General features: G+C 53.1%; 1 protein-coding gene and 1 pseudogene across 1 annotated transcript in view; one reads left to right on the top strand and one right to left on the bottom strand.

Annotated features, from left to right (window-relative positions):
• Nucleotides 1-16,115, top strand: part of Arfgap3 (ARF GTPase activating protein 3) — a 97,114-nt gene that overhangs the window by 67,392 nt on the left and 13,607 nt on the right. The window lies entirely within an intron of this gene.
• LOC141425610 (uncharacterized) lies at nucleotides 8,725-12,715 on the bottom strand (annotated as a pseudogene).

Genomic DNA, 16,115 nt, shown 5'->3' with positions numbered 1-16,115 from the left:
AACAGCTCCATGTTCTCGATGGCTTTGTTGTAAGTCAGCCTGCTCACTTTGATGGTCTCTAGTTCTCCCCTGTTTTTGTTCCACCGTTTATGTTTCTAACCATTCCAAACTTCATTACTTCATAGTCTGTACCTGCCCCTAACGTCTGCCGTCAGGTGGCGGTGGCAGGAGGGGAGTCCCTCTGAAGATCTGCGCTTTCCTTCCTTCTGCCCACCCTCTCAGGGCTTGTCTCCGAGTGTGTGCATTTTATGAGTCAATGTGCTGCTGAACTCAAATCTGGAAATCCAGGGGCTCTGGGCTGTATCTAAATCATGGACTTCTCCGAAGAAGACGTTCTCTTGCTTCTGTCGGGAGCCTGGGTCACCACTAGCCTGGGACTGCTTTGGTGTCCTTCAAAGACTCTGGCTTCCGGGACAGCAGCAGTGGTCATCTCTCTTTCCATTCAGCCTGGGCCCTGGCTTAGGCTCCCCAGCAGGGAGGTGACATTAGACTTTAGTCTGCCTCTTCTGGGACTCCTCTTAGCTTGGTTTCACCTGGCTGTCCTCCCCCTTTCCCTTAGCCAGTTGCCCTCCAGATGTGCTCTTCCCTCCTCTGCCCTGCCCTGCACCTTGGTTCTGGCCTGGCTGTCTCCCCAGTTGGGTCATTCACCTTGCTGATCCACCTCTAGGCCTTTGTTCAGACCACTTCCTCTGCCTGGAGCTCTTTCCTACCAACTCTTCCTTTCTCCTCCACCAGGAAGTCATCCAACATGTCCTGCTGGGTCAGACCCCTCCCCTGGGCCCCTGGACAATTCTGCCTTTGCCTCTCAACCAGCTTCTCCCGTCACTAAACTGCAAGCTTCTGGTGTGGCTGAGGACCAGGACTGCAGCACCTGGCCTGCCCTGGGATGGCTCTGTAAGGGCTGCAGAAGGCCTGAATGGGTCAGCCGAGGACAGCAGCCAATGCTGATATGAACAGACCACTCAGTGCCTGGTCTTGTGGTCCCATCCTCACCCTTGAATGTCTGGCTACATAGAGATAGCCTGGGGCCAGTACTGATGCCAGGGATGGTGTGTGGCCTGGCTTCGTCCAGGAACACACTCATGTTCCACCAGTGGTGACATGGCACCCAGATGGACCTAAGCCAGAGGCCCATGCTACAGCTGGACTCTCCCTCTGGGTTCCAGGGACGAAAGGGGGTGCCAGGGCTCTTCAGCCTCTGCCGACAAATAACAGGCCACAACCTACCTGGAGCTGACATTGACGGGCCTTCAGCCCCTGGAATGAGTGGGTTTTCTCCCCATCCCTCGCTCAGGCCTCTGCCCCTCCTCCTGACCCTCTGTCTCATACCTCCTTCCCTTAGGTCCCCTCTGGTCTCTTGATGCCGGCTCCTCCTCTCTCTCTCTCTCTCTCTCTCTCTCTCTCTCTCTCTCTCTCTCTCTCCACACACACACTACTCCTGGCTTAGCTGCAGCTCCAGGCCCTGCCAGGGCCACACCCAGCCTCCAGAGATGCTCTGGAGCCCCAGGCTGGCAGTTAGCGCTGTACCCTGGATCAGCTGAGACCAGCTGGAATCTCCCCCAAAGCAGATCTCCTAGGAAACCAGAGAAACACTGGCCAAACAATGAAAGAGCTGAGGCCCCAGAAGGGGAGGCCAAAGGGGCCTCTCTGGGCATCTCCATGGCTGAGCCTGGCTCCACTGCCTGTTCCCTCCCACTGCCAGGGTCTTCCTGCCCTGGGCCCTAGGGGGTGTCTCATTCAGGGGTCCCCAGATGCTCTTGATCAAGAGTGGCCAAGAGACCAAGAGTGGCCAAGTCACTGGAAGCTGGAAGCAGGCAGAACTAGAGAAAATAGTCTGCGTGCCGCACACCACACCAGCCGTTGTGGTTCCCAGGACCCATGGGAATTCCTCCCTCAGCCATCTGATCCTGGGGGACCAATCAGAGCCCAGATCCTGGATTTGCAGCAGATGAAGGAAGGGATCTCCGTCTGTCCTCCCAGAGTCCAAGGGAGTCAGAGGGAAGTGGGGATGGGGGTGGGGGTGGGGGAGCCCCTGGCAGGCCCATTGTGTGCCAGGTGGAAGGGCTGGTCTTCACCAAAGTCGTGACTGTCCTCCAGAGAAGAAATGAACTGGACGCGGTCGGGGGCATTGGAGCTCCAGGTCTGGGGTGCAACTGTGGCTCTCAGACTTGAGAGCCCACGGTCTGGATTTGGCCCTAATCACTTTGGCTCCTATGCCTTCCCTTGCTCCCTCTTGGATGCAAACCTCTTGGACAGTCACCTACACTTGTCATCCCCCTTCCTCACTCTGGCCACCCTCTGCCCACTGAAACCGTGCCTCACAAGGGCACCAAAGGGCACCGTGGCCTCCCCTGGAGGGACCTGGCTCAGCCCTCATTTGTCTAGACCCTTGCAGGGTCTGATTCTGCTGGGTCCTCGCTCCCCCTCAAGGCCCTGCCCTGGTCTCTCACCTCTTCCTCCTTTATTCCCCACACAGTGCGGTCACGTCCACCAAAATCCTTGTCAGTAGCCAGCACTGTCTGCTGCCTTGTAGGATCACAGGTGGCCATCCTCAGGTGTCATATCTTCTGTGCCTTTGGACAAGTCGGTCCTCTGCCAGGTGTGTCCCCTCCACCTAGAACCACTGCAGACTGAAGGCCTTTCTTGCACAGACTGTCGCACCCTTCTTTGTCGCTGATCAGCCAACCTCGGCTGTGCCTGTTGCTCAAGCTGGAGGAGCCAGGGACAGGGAGGGACCCTGCTGGGAACCAGGTGGCCCTGAGTTGGTCAGGTCAACCCCAATGCCAGTCTCGTACCTGTACATTGGGGACAGCCACCTGCTTCACAGGGTTGACCCGAGGCTCAAATGGAGCAAGACCCTCCCCAGTCCTTGTGGGGGGAATGGGTGACGGGTTCTCTTAGAAGAGAACCAGAAAGAGGGTGAAGTGACAAAGGCACCCGCGGGCCCACTTTTTTTGGAGGAGCCTTTCATTCACCCATGCAAGAAGTTTGGCAAAATTTGGAGGCCATGTGGGACAAAAGGAGGACGCAAGGCAGCAGCTTCCAGCAAGCAGAGGGGAGGCTCGGGAAGGGAAGGCAGTGAACCGGTGTTGAGCTAAATCCTCAACCTCCTTAATAGGTAGAACTTTTTTAAAAAAATCAAGAAGTGGCACCATATATTATATGGCTGGAGTAGAGTATGTTCAGGTATGGTCCCCAGTACCACAAAAAAAAACGAATAAACAAATCATAATTTAGAAAAGCCTTTGTTATAAAAACAGTAATAAAATGGCAAACCAGATATGAGAGGCTTAAACTTTATCTTTCTCTTCTACATAAGAATTCTGGAGGTCAGCAACTGTCAGGTCTGATAACTTGACAATCTTGATACCTCACGACTATAACATGGCTGCTGCAGCTCAAGCCCCAACATCCACATTCCAACAAAATGAGAAGAAGCTGCCCCTGCATTAGGAAAGATTAGGCCTTCTTAGAAGCCTCACAGCAGACTTCTCCCTATGTCAGCTGGCCACATGGCCACTCTAATTGGAGTATTAGAATTGGAAGTTGGGTCAGCTGACCAACAGTGAACACCACAGAGACAAACATGAAAGGGAACCCTGAAAGTGTCTCCCCTGGGAACAATGATAAGTGGGCAGGTCCCAACCGTAGAGGACTGGGGTTTTTCATTTTAAGCCATGTACATGTTTCACTTAAATAAGAACAAAAATTAAGCCAGGTGGCACATGCCTGTGATCCCAACTATTCAGGTGGCCGGAGGCAGGAGGATCTTGAGTTCAAGGCTAACCCAAGCAAAGTTACCTCAAAACCAAAAATAATAAAAACAAAAGGGCTGGCAGCGTAGCTTAAGTGGTAGACTGCTTGCCTAGTAACACAAGGTCCTGGGTTCAGGTTTTGCCCCATATGGAAAAACACAAAACCAAACACTTGTGAGTCTGGGTTTCGTTCTTTCCGTCTTGTGAGACCATTGAGACGCACTCACAAGTGTTCTCACAGGCTAAAGCTTCCTGATGAAACCCCTCTGCTATTTTTGTGGCTCAGAGTCCCTGCTGATAACCTCTGGAGGGCCCCTTGACCCTACCGTGAAAGGAAGGCTTTATTTTTTTTGGCAGCACTGAGGTTTGCACTCACGGCATCACTCTTGCTAGGCAGGCATGCCACCATTTGAGGCACTCTACAGCCTTGCTTTTTCAGGAACTATTTGTCTGGGGCTAGATCCTCCTGAGTGGCTAGGATTATAGATGTGAGTCACTGACTCCAGCTCACAATAATGTTAAAATGCACATCACAACACATTAAACTCAATAAAAATTCAGGCCATTATCTTTGTTTTGTTTGTTTTCTTTGGGACAGAGTCTCCCTAGGTAGCCCGGGCTGACCTCAAACTCTCCATCCTCCCACCTCAGCCTCCCAAGTGCTGGAAGCTTGCTCCTTTTAATACATTTGTTTTTGCTATTTCCCAGGAGGCTCTGGGAGACCAAAGTCTGGGTGGACACAAGGCGGTCCTGAGGCTTGGGGGTGAACAAGGTTGTGTGGCTTTTGGGCCACTCTTGTCAAACACAGCTGGGAACACCTCTAATATTCTAAAGGTGACAAAGTTAGAGCAAATCCTTCCAGTCTCTGGTTTAGTTAACCGTGTTGTTAATTGTACAGGGTTCAGCCACAAGCAGGTTACTGTGACTCTGGCAGCAGCCTCCATTGGCAGTAGGCGACAGGAAGCAGAGCAAAAAGGGACAAAGGACCGGAGCAGGCAGGATCAGAAACTGCAGGCGGAGGTTCTGAGGTCACAGGTGGAGGGACGGGTGCGGCTTGACTTGTTTTCTTGTCCTCTTTGCTGGGGTGGGAGAGGCTCAGGCTTGCTTGCGGTGGGGCAGAAAGTGTCGGTAATATTCAAGAATGTCAGGATCTGTGCAAATCCAGCTCATCTGGTCAAACCAAACCAGGTGCAGCTGGCCCCTGACTCACAGTGGTTCTACTTGTTTTTTCATTTGCTTGCTTTTGTTTTTGCAGTACCGGGGTTTGAACTCAGGTCTCCACCTTGAGCCACTCCTCCAGCCATTTTTTGTGAAGGGTTTTTTTGAGATAGGGTCTCACGAACTATTTGTCAGGGCTGGCTTCCAACCAAGATCCTCCTGATCTTTGCCTCCTGAGTAGCTAGGATGAGCCACTGGCGCCCATCTGGTTCCAGTTGTTTTTATTTCTTTCTCAGTTTTTTTTTTTTATTTTTATCATGGCAGGGTGTGTTAGTAGACACCTGTAATCCTAGCTACTGGGGAGGTGGGGATTGGGAGGATGGAGTGGTTTGAGGGAGGAGCAGTTAACAAGACCCCATCTCAAACAACAAGTTGGGCATGGTTGTGTGCCCCTGTGACCCATCCTCTCTGGAGATGCAGCCGGGAGGGGGACCTCAGCCCCTACAGCTGTGCTGTTACCATGACGCAGGGAAGGATTCCAATTGCGATTTCACCCTGGGGTGTTTCAGCTTAGGATGGCTTTATCAGGATGAAGTCCCATTGTGTGTCGAGGGCCGTGTGCATAGGACAAGTTGGGTTGTGGGCAGAGCAGCAGGTCAGGTGCAGCTGGACACAGGCTCCAGTGAGGCCCAACCAGGGCCCTCTGTGTGCATGTGTCACATGCAGGTGGGTTCCACTCTGCCACCAGCCCTCCCCTGTGTGGTGGTGAGATGCCGTCCAGCTGCAGCCTTCACACACCTACTCCTAGTGCCGAAGAAAGACACAAAGCCAGCCAGGGGACACACCTCTGTCCTAAACTTCTTCCAGGCCAGGCCCAGGACTAACACTCAGTGGGACATGAACGTCAAGTTCACCTCTGGAAAGGAGTGGGAATGAAGGGCAGGGAGAAGAGGGAGGGGAAGAGAGAAGGAAAGAAAGGAGAAAGGGAGGGGGAGCAAGAAAAACCAAAGCCCTGTCCACAAGAGAGCTGAAGGTGGAGGCCAGAGAGGAGAAGTCTGGTGACAGGAGGTGCAGAGGGGTGGAAAGGAAGAGCCAGCCTCTGCCCTGTGAGCTCAGGTGGGAATGCTGGGGGTGGAACTCAGAATCTTGCCTGTGCCAGGAAGTGCTCTGCCACCAAGCTACAGGGCAGCCCCAGGAAGTCACCTGTGTGTAGCAGGGGACTGGGGTTTGAACTCAGGGTTTCAAGCTTGCAAAGCAGGTGCTCTACCACTCGAGGCCTGTCTCCAGCCTGGAATTCACTTTTGAGCCATGCAAATTGTCAGAAATTTCATACTAAGTGGTCTGAACACAGACCCCAAGGGGCTGCAGGGACTTGTCCTTCTCCAGGAAAGCCTCTGAAACCTGAGACTTGCTTGCTAAAGGCCCTGAGGGGGTGCCACACCTGCCTCAGTCCTCAGTCCTCCGGTGAGAGGTGACCCAGGAAAGGGCTTGGCAAGTGTGAAACTGTGCCCCAAAACAGTAGTTGAGATAGGGTCCTGCTATACAGCTCAGGCTGACCTCAAATTCAAGATCCCACTCCCTCCCCTTCTCAAGTGCTGGAATTACAGGTGTGCACACCACACCCAGCTTAATTAAGCCACTCTTTGTCCTTCCTTTGTTGTAGGTGGACCAGGAATGGCCAAGGGCTTCAGACTCCATACTGAGTGATCTAGTTTGCCCAAGGGACAGGAACTCGAGGCACAGAGAATCCGCACTGGAGGGGAGCAGACAACCCCTTTTCCACAGGCCCCAAGCCGTCTCTTCCCTTCCTCTGGAAACCTCTCCTGCTTATCCTTGGGAGGGAGGGGACCCCTGGGAGCACAGGAAGAGGGGTGAACTGGGAAGGTGAGCAGGAAGGGGTGCTGTGGTGTGCAGGGCACCCAAGGCAGCGTGGGTCAGGCTGTGCTTTTCACACGTGGGTGAGCTAAGGCCAGAGCAAAGCGGGCATGTGGTTCTCCCATCTCCACCCTCTCCCTCCGTGCCCCAACTTGAACTTCCCCAACAGACCAGTTCACACTACAAGGTATTTGGCCTCCCAGGTGCTGGGGGCTTGGGGCCAGGTAGACAATCCGATCTCTGCTGACCTTTACATGCTTTGTGATCTTGGGCAAATTCCCATCCTGGCCTGGGCTGTGTCATCTATGAAAAGGGGGTGACAAGTATGCTCAGAGGGCAGGAGATTAAACAAGCTCCTAAAAGGCTGAGTTTCCCGGGAAGAGCCAGGAGGAGCTGCGGGGCTGGGCACAGCCCCAGGAGAAAGCCATCTCCTCAGCCCCTGCTTTATTTAACACCTCCCCCCTCAGCCCTCAGCGAGGCCACCTTCTAACACGGACAGGGAAAGAGGGGCTCCCTCAGGGCGAGACTGAAGCTTTACAGGATTGTTTCATTTTCTTTTCTTTTCTTCTTCTTTTTTTTTTTTGGTGGGACTGAGGTTTGAACTTGGACTTCATGCTTGCAAAGCGGGTGCTCTACCACTTGAACCACAGCTCAGAGTCCATTTTGCTCTGGTTATTTTGGAGATGAGTCTCTCAAACTATTTGCCTGGGCTGGCCTCGAACTAAAATTCTCCTGATCTCAGACTCCCAAGTAGCCAGGATTACAGGTGTGAGCCACCAGTACCTGGCTTTTTTTTTTTTTTTTCTCTTGGTAATACTGGGGTTTTAATTCAGGGCTTCTCACTTGAACCATTCCCCCAGCCCTTTTTGCTTTCATTACTTTTTTTTTTAATTTCTTTTATTCATATGTGCATACAATGTTTGGGTCATTTCATTACTTTTCAGATATGGTCTCACTTTTATATCCTGGCCAGCCGGGACATGCTTCCCATGTATTTGGGATGACAGATGCTCCCCACCACACCCAGCTGTTTATTGGTTGAGATGGGGGTCTCCCAAACTTTTTGCTGGTGCTAGCCTTACACCACGATCCTCCTGATCTCTGCCTCCCAAGTAGCCAGGATTACAGATGTGAGCCACCACGCCTAGCTGTCATTTTCATTTTTACTGCTGCCTTCTATTCTTTTTAGGGTGGTAATATAAAGTTTCCTTTGAGAATACTTTCATTGGAATGAAAAGGCCAATGCCGGAAAGAAGATTGAGGAATATCACACATGGGCTCGGGAGGTAGCTCTGTGGAAGAATGAGTGTCTAGCATGCCAGAGGCCGAGTTCAGTCCCCAGCACTGCAACCACACAACAACAAATCTCACCAGTGGGGAAAGGGTCCACGTTCATTAGTTCTGTTTGTAGAGTGAAAACGCTGGTTTCACCTTGTTAGTAGAGTCAGTGTTTGGTGAGGGCCTGCTGGCTGCCAGATGGTCCCCACATGGTGGGAGGAGGGAGAAAGAGGTTTTGCTATTTTGTTTATTTATTTATTTATGTTTTTGAGACAGGCCCTCACTAGGTAGCCCAGGCTGACTTCAAACTTCCAATCTTCCAATTGTCCTGCCTCAGCCTGGTGAGTACTGGGATTACAGGCATGCACCACCATGCCTGGAGGTTTTCTCAGTTTCCCCACACACACCTCGATACTTGGGATTAAACTCAGGGCCTCTACTTAAGTTACACCCCTAGCCCTTTTGTGTTTACGTTTTTTTTAGGTTTCTTTATTTAAGAACAAAGTGATAAACCATGTGGGGATTCAAATTAAGAGCATCACTGAACTTAACCTTCCCTCCAAACACCCTGCCCCCACCTTTGTGTTTCCAATTCCTTCCTCAGTGAATGAAGAACTTAATCCCCAAAGCCTGGATACAGACTCCAGGTAGGCTTTCCCTAGCTTCTCCCCTTTCCTCTGCCCCCATCCCTGGGAAGGCAGACATTTCCATTTGAATGCAGTGGTGAGGAGAGAGACCGGGGAAAGGCTTCCTCCTCAGGGAAAGGGACCGAGGAGACAGGGTGGTGAAATGAGGGCTCCCATAGCCTGGGGTACCAAAATGGGGCCCTGGGGCCAGAGGGAGGGATACAGGTCCCCCTGAGAAGGGAGACCCTGCAGCCACAAAATCCTGATCATTTGCCCTCCTGGCGCAGCTTCCAGAACCGCACTGGACCGGGTCCTTCTCCAGCCCGAGCTGCTGGGCCGTGGGGCTGATCTGCTGTGTGGCTTTCGGGTTGCTTCTCTCACGCTTCTCCACACTCGGGAGCTTTCTCTGTGGGGCCTCCACGAGGGCCCCAAAGATCCGCTTTGCAGATCTCCTGAAGGGTCTCCTTGTCACCGGCTTCCCCTGCCCAAGTCTGCAGCAGGGGACGTCCTGGCGCACGATCTTGAAACTGAGCTAGCTTGCAGAGCCTCAGCGGCAGATGGCTGAACACCTTTCCGAAGAGAACCCCCAGGCTGAGCCCCACATCGGCAGGGAGAATCCCAGGGTCATCCCCTTCTGCTTCAGCAGCTGGGCAAATTGTTTGAGTTCTTTCTGCAGAGATTTCATGTCCTGGGGCGCCTCAGGCCTTCGCTCCAACTTCTGCTTCACTGCTGCAGAGTGGGCAGTGCAGGCCCAGGGGAGGCCCCCTCCAGTGGCTCCCTACCCCAGCTCCGGCTCACCCTCCTGCAAGGACTTGGGGCACAAGGCCCACTGCCACCTGAGGCTCACTGTATGCCACCCGTCCACAGAACTCATAGGGCGGGGACACAGAGAAATCCCCCATACCGCTGAGCCTGGTTCCTGGCCCACCAAGAGGGCCTTGAAGGATCAGCCAGGTGCCAGGGTCCACCCAGCCTGGCTCCAGCCCTCCTGTCCCATCGCCCCATCTCTTGGTGTCCAGCCACAGGGAAGAAGGGCACCCCAAGCCTGGAGCCTGAAGAAATAAGGGCTCACCAAGAGACTGCTCACATCTCTCTGTTTTTAATTTTTGTAATTCTTTTTTTATTAGTGTAAATTAATTGTACAAAGGGATTTGTACAAAAACAATGAGCCCTTTTATTTTTGTTTTTGAGACCTTTGCCTTGGCTAGGTTTGAACTTGGAATCTTCCTGTCCCCACCTCCTGAGCAGCTGAGATTACAGGCATGTATCACCACACCCCATCTCTGGTCTCTCCCATAAGGACGCTAATTCCAGTTAGCAGGGTCCCCCTCAGCCCTAACCACCTCCCAATACCATCACTTGGTATGACTGAATATGACTTTGGGAGGCTGAGTGACAGCATCAGGGTAAAGAGCATTGTGAGGACAACAGTTGAAGAACAGAACTTGGGCTATCCCAACTTTTATGGGTTGGGGGGGAGGGGGCCAGCATGGGGAAGAGGGGACAGGAGGGAGGGAGGAAGCCAAGAGAGGAAGGGTGCCTTAGAGAAAGACAGAGGGACCAAGTGAGGAGCACTGCTGGGAAGTCCTGTCAGACAAGGACTGAGACTTGACCTTGAATCTAGTACCATGGGTAACAGATAATGATGGGGGAGGATGGCAAGAATGTGGAAGGATTTTAGGGCAGAATAGGAGAAGAGAGGCAGGAGACCTTGTGTATGGTCAATTCTTTTGAGGATTTTTGCTATACAGGACGGAGAAAGGAGGCTGTGGGAGCTGGGGGGGATTTTGTTTTGTTTGAGGTTTTAGATGGGAGAAATAACCACCTGTGCCCTGATGGGAATGATCCGGGAAGGAGAAGGGGGCAGGGAGGGCAGAACTGCGGGTGGCTGTCAGCTGGAGGGGTCTTGTGGACAAGGGGAAAGGGTGGACTTGACTAGTTGCTGGGAGGGCTCAGCCTGGTCCAGGGGGAAGGCAAGTGTCAGTGATGGGGTGGGTTCTGGTGGGAATTTCTTCTGATTCCGCCATTCAGAGCAGTACCTGCTGGTGCCCGGCAGTTCTCGGTGCGGGGATCGCACGGAGATTGGCAACCTGGGCTGGGCAGGAGGGAGGCGAGGACACCAGGCAAGAGAGCGAGGAGAGAAAGAAGGGAGGGCTCGGCAGATGACCGAGAGAGAGAGAGAGAGAGAGAGAGAGAGAGAGAGAGAGAGAGAGAGAGACTGGGGCGCTGCAGGCCCAGCACTTGGTGCGGTCACAGCATGGGGTGAGGGAGGTCAATAGATTCTGGGCGGTGGCATCAAGAGGACCTGGGTTCAGACGGCGACGCGATGCGATGCGATGCTGCGGGGCCTCACCGCGCGCAGCCTCGGTTTTCTCATCTGTTCAGTGGGAAGGGGACTTGCAAACCCCCAGGGCTGGCGACAGGGAGGCAGTGGCAGCGCTCCATACCTGTTGACCGCGGGCAAGTGATGACTCAGGTCCCGCGGGGAGGAGGGCAGCATCGAGGACGCTGGCCGGGAGTGGAAGGGGATGCGGGAAGCCGGCGGCGCAGGGGTGGAGGGTGGGGACAGCGCCCCGCGGGGAAGGGAGAGGAGGGGAGGGGCGGGGCGGGGCGGGGAGGGCGGCCCTGACCCCGCCCAGGGCCGGCGCTCCCGCCTGCGGGGCTCTGGACTCTGCGGCTGGCCGCCACCGCGGGAGCCCGAGGTACGGGGACCGCGCCGAGTGGGTAGCAGGCGGGGGTCCGGGCCGGGGCCCTGGGACTTCGGGGTCCGGGCGGGGGGGGGGGCTCGAGAGGGAAGGGGCAGGGGTGGGCTGAGAGGCGCGGGAGGTCTCGGCCACCTCTCCAGCCCGGGCCACCTGTTCCAAAGGCGACATTTGTGCGTGCACAGACCCTGCACCGTGCTCCCCCGGCTGCCGTCTCCACCCCAACTGCGCCCCAAAGTTGAGCCCCGCCAGGAGCCCCGGGCAGTCCCCGCCGGGTCAGGTCCGCGGTGGGACGGGGGACGCAAGCGGGATCCCGGTGCGGGCTGCACCCAGCCCTGCGCGGCGACCTTGGACGCGGAGTGGCTGGGGAGGCCGCGGCGGGTGCGACCAGGACAGCGATGGGGAGCGGCCGACTGGAGCGAGGGCTGCAGGCCGGGGCGTGGGCGCTGGGCCCGTGGGGATGGCGAGGCTGGGACGGAGGTGCGCAGCAGGGGAACTCTAGGTGACGCGGGGACTGCGCAGAGTCCCCGGCCTCGGCGCTCCCTTCCCGGATCGCAGACGACTCCCCTCCCTCCCCCCCGCCCCCGCGAGCTTCTCGCCCTCCCTCTTCTCCAGATGGGAAAGATTGAGGTCCACGTGGGAGCCCTGATGTGCTTGGAAGAGGCTCCGGCTGGGAGATGTGATCCACAGCCCATGCCCCTTCACTGCTAGGCGGACCCGGCCTCAGTTTCCTCACCTGTCATTTAGGGCTCTGACAGGATTAAGAATTATCTCCCCTGTACCCCACTGCTCCCGCACACTGCCCCCAAACACTGAGGGATTGACCGTTCATCAAACACCCGCAGGAACACCTGGTGTATGTCAGGTGGCTCCAACAGCTGCCTAAAGCCTGCCACTTTGTCATCTCCTCCCAAAGAATGTGGAAGCCACCCTGACCAGTCACACAGCAGGGCCCAGACTGGGCTAGGACCCATCACCTGCCATACTACCCCTAGCCATCCCCAGCTTCAAACCTTTTTAGGGTCTCTAAACAGCTAGAATCCCAAATCAAAAGCCAAAATACAAGGGGAGTGTGTGGGGGGGGGGTCATTCTGTTTTCTGCAAAACATTTGTCAATGTCTCAGGTCCCTGTCCCTACAGGTGTGTGTTGGGCCAGGACCCCAGGGTATGGCAGGATTAGTGCTCTCTGGAGATTTGTATGGAATTTCAGATTTCACCTACCACATCAGTGCAACCAGCAACTTCCAAACCCACCTGGCCACTGGGGTCCCAGTGCTGCAGGGGATGCAGGTCCCCAAAGCTGGATGTCCACACCACCCATGCAGCCACCCAAGCCCTAGAATGCACTTCCTCCCTGCTGCCCTTGGGGTGTGTTCACAACCGCTGCCTTTCTTCAGTTCACCAGTCCTGCCCTCCAGATGGCCGGCCAGCTCCTGGGAAAAAAGACACCTGGGTCTGAATCCCAGCACCAGCGCCTGGCCTGCCACCTACCAGGTGCTTGCTAAATGCTGCTTGAATGAATTCACACGTGAAATAGGAAAAAGATAAACAAGTTCCATGTTTGCATCACTTGGGGCAAACTATTGTTAAATATCCACCCCCTTTGAACGCAGGGATTTGTACCATTCTACCACTTGAGTATCCAATACAACATTTGTCCTTCTTTGCCAGACTTTTTTTAAGCTTTTTTTTTTTTTGATATGGCTTGGTGAGCTGGCTCATGCCTTAATTCTAGCTACTGCAAAGGCAGAAATCAGGAGAATCATGGTTGGAGGTCATCCCCAGCAAAAAGTTGTTGAGATTACATCTCAACCAACAAGTTGGGTGTGGTGGTGTGTATCTATGATTCCAGCTAGAGGGGAAGGAGGCAGTAGATAGGAAGATCTCAGCTGGAGGCTGACCCTGGGCAAAAACGCTTCTACCTGGAAAGTAAGAGCAAAAAAGAGCTAGCAGGCATGACTTGAGTGGTCGAGTACCTGCCTAGCAAGCATGCAGAGTTCAAAACCCACTTTCTATGTATTTGAATAGCTTATCTGTATAATTATTTTCAATTTGCATGGTTTCATAAGCTTCCTCATCTCTCAAATTTAAAAATTTTTTTCAGGGTGGGAGAGTAGAACTCTTGGCTTCACACTTGCTAGGCAGGTGCTCTCTACCATTTAAGCCATGTCCCCAGGCCTTTTTGCAATTGGTTATTTCTGAGATAGGGTCTCATGTTTTTCCCTGAGCCAGCCTGGACCTCAATCCTCCTATTTGTGTTTCCTTGCATATCTGGGATGATAAGCACATACCACCGTGCCCAGCCATTCATTAGTTGAGATGGGGTCTCTTGAGCTTTTTGTTTGGACTGGCCTCGAATCGAAATTCTCCTGATCTCCACATCCCAAATAGCTAGGATTATAGGCTTGAGCCACTGCAACTGGCTATCATTTTAAAAGTGTTTTTCTTTTTCTTTCTTTCTTTTTTTTTTTAGCACTGGGGCTTGAACTCAGGGCCTTCACCTTGAGCCACTCCCACCAGTCCTATTTTTGTGAAAGGTACACCAGTCCTATTTTTGTGAAAGGTTTTTCGAGATAGGGTCTCTCAAAGTATTTGCCTGTGAAGTATTTGCTTCCTGAGTAGCTGGGATTAGAGGCGTGAGCCACTGGTGCCTGGCTTAAACTGTTTTTCAATCCTTACGTCTAATTACATCATATTTAGTTACTGGGTCTCCTTTTTTTTTTTAATTTTCAAGCCTCTAATTATATCCTGGGAACATCCAGCCCTATTACTGGCCCATTGCCTACAATAGTAAGTGAATGATCAAACAATCACATGGATGATTGAAACTGGGAAGGGCTCTTTCACAAAGATCCCTATTCCTGTCCTGCTCCTTGGGCTTCCTTCTCTCAGGGTTGAGTTTCTTTCTCTGAGCCAAAGAAAATCCTTTGGCGTTCATCAGCTATTTCTGATGGCTTTGGTTATGTGATCACCTACCTGGCTTCTCTGGACTAAAGATTATAAAATGAACACCTGTCTGCCTTCAAGCTGGAGGAGCCAGGGAGAGTTTCCACACACACAGGAGTAGCGATTGTTTTGGTGGTTGTGGTGCCGTGCAAAAATTCCCAAAGTGAAGTTCTGAGACCAGCAGCAGTGGCTTCTCGGAAACTTGTTAGGCAGGCTTATTTGTGGGTCGCATCCCAGACCTCTGTCTTAGTCTGTTTTCTTTTGCTAATAAAACCATGCTACAGACTAAGTTAGAAAGAAAAGAGGTTCATTTGACTTAAGGTTCTGATCTCAGGTTGAGCAGCCAACTAGTGATGGCCTTTTTGCAGGCAATGTTCAGGGTGGCACAAGCCATCATGTGGTGAGTGACAGGGAGCACCCAAGGTTTTAGTTTTATATATATATATATATATATATATATATATATATATATATATATATATATATATATATGGTTCTTTTAGATAATGTTATATTGGATTTCTGTGTAAATGTACACACTGCTGCATTTTTCCTAGAAAGGAACTAACCTGTTAATTCTGGAGCTGCTGTACCCCAGAGGCCTTGGCTCTGCAAAAGCATGGGGCCTTGTGCATTTCCTCAGGCGGTGGGTGGGTGAGTCACTGCGTTCCCTAGAAGTGAACGCACTGGGTCAGCTAGTGGGGGCATCTGGGAGCTTTGGATGGCGCTTATTGATTGGTTTGAGCTTAGCAATGCCCTTGTCTGCTCTCTGTGACATTTGGCTTTTATTTTTCTGCTGGTGGGTATGTGTGTGTGTACTGGGTTTTTTATTTTTACTTTATCTGTGTGTGTGCTTTTTGATGAGGGAGACTTGGCTGCATTTATGCATTTATGAACCCATGGGAAACAAACAGAAGGGAGCGGGGAAAAGGAGGGGGAGGTCTGTGGAATCAGGTGCCCCTGGAGGAGGGGGAGGTCTGTAGACTGAGGTCCCAGGGAACACAGGAGGTGGGAGGGATGGAGCCTGCTCCAGAGGGACTTAAGGACAGGAGGCCAGAGGAGGGGACTGGGCAGCACCTTAAGAATTGGCTGTGATAGCCTTGAAGGTGGGAAGACTCAGCCCAGAGTAGGGCTTCTGGACCCAAGGTCTCCAGCTCCCCTGTGTGCCAGCCACTAGGCTGGGCTGTTTACCTGCCTCTTCCTGGGAGGGAGCAGGTGCTGGCACCCCATGGACACGCCCCAAGGGGGGGATGGGAGGGAAGGAGAAGTGTCCTAAGAGTCACGTCCTCTCTGGGCCTCAATTTCTAGTAGCTGTTTGGCACTTTGTGAACAAGTGTTCCTTCCTCTCTTCCTGGGATCCTTTGTCCCTCTGGACAGACTCCAGTGGGTCAGGAGCTCCATTTGCATGGAGCTGGCCACAGGAACAGGACAGAGCCTTCCCTTCTGCACCAGTTCCTACACACCCTCTTTTGGGCACCATACTCTCACCCATCACAGCTGACTCTACAGGGCCTCTAGAAGAGTGTCGCAGCCTTCTGTGGTCACAGCTGCTGGTTTAAGCTGGCGCACTGGGAACTTGGTGGATAAACAAGACAAGGATGGGAAAACTGTCTTCGCCTTCTCCCACAGGCTTGAGTAAAGGGGGAAGTCATTGTCCCAGATGCAGGCACAGAGCTGCTCCCAGCAGCTCCTTGAGTTGGGCTGAGCACCCACCAATGAGCCATACAAGGTCCCAGACACTGTTCCTTCAACTGTCACTTCACATGTTACTCCTT

Source organism: Castor canadensis, chromosome 8 (genome assembly GCF_047511655.1).
Source record: "Castor canadensis chromosome 8, mCasCan1.hap1v2, whole genome shotgun sequence".
NCBI lineage: Eukaryota > Metazoa > Chordata > Mammalia > Rodentia > Castoridae > Castor > Castor canadensis.
This window is presented reverse-complemented; position numbering and strand designations above follow the sequence as displayed.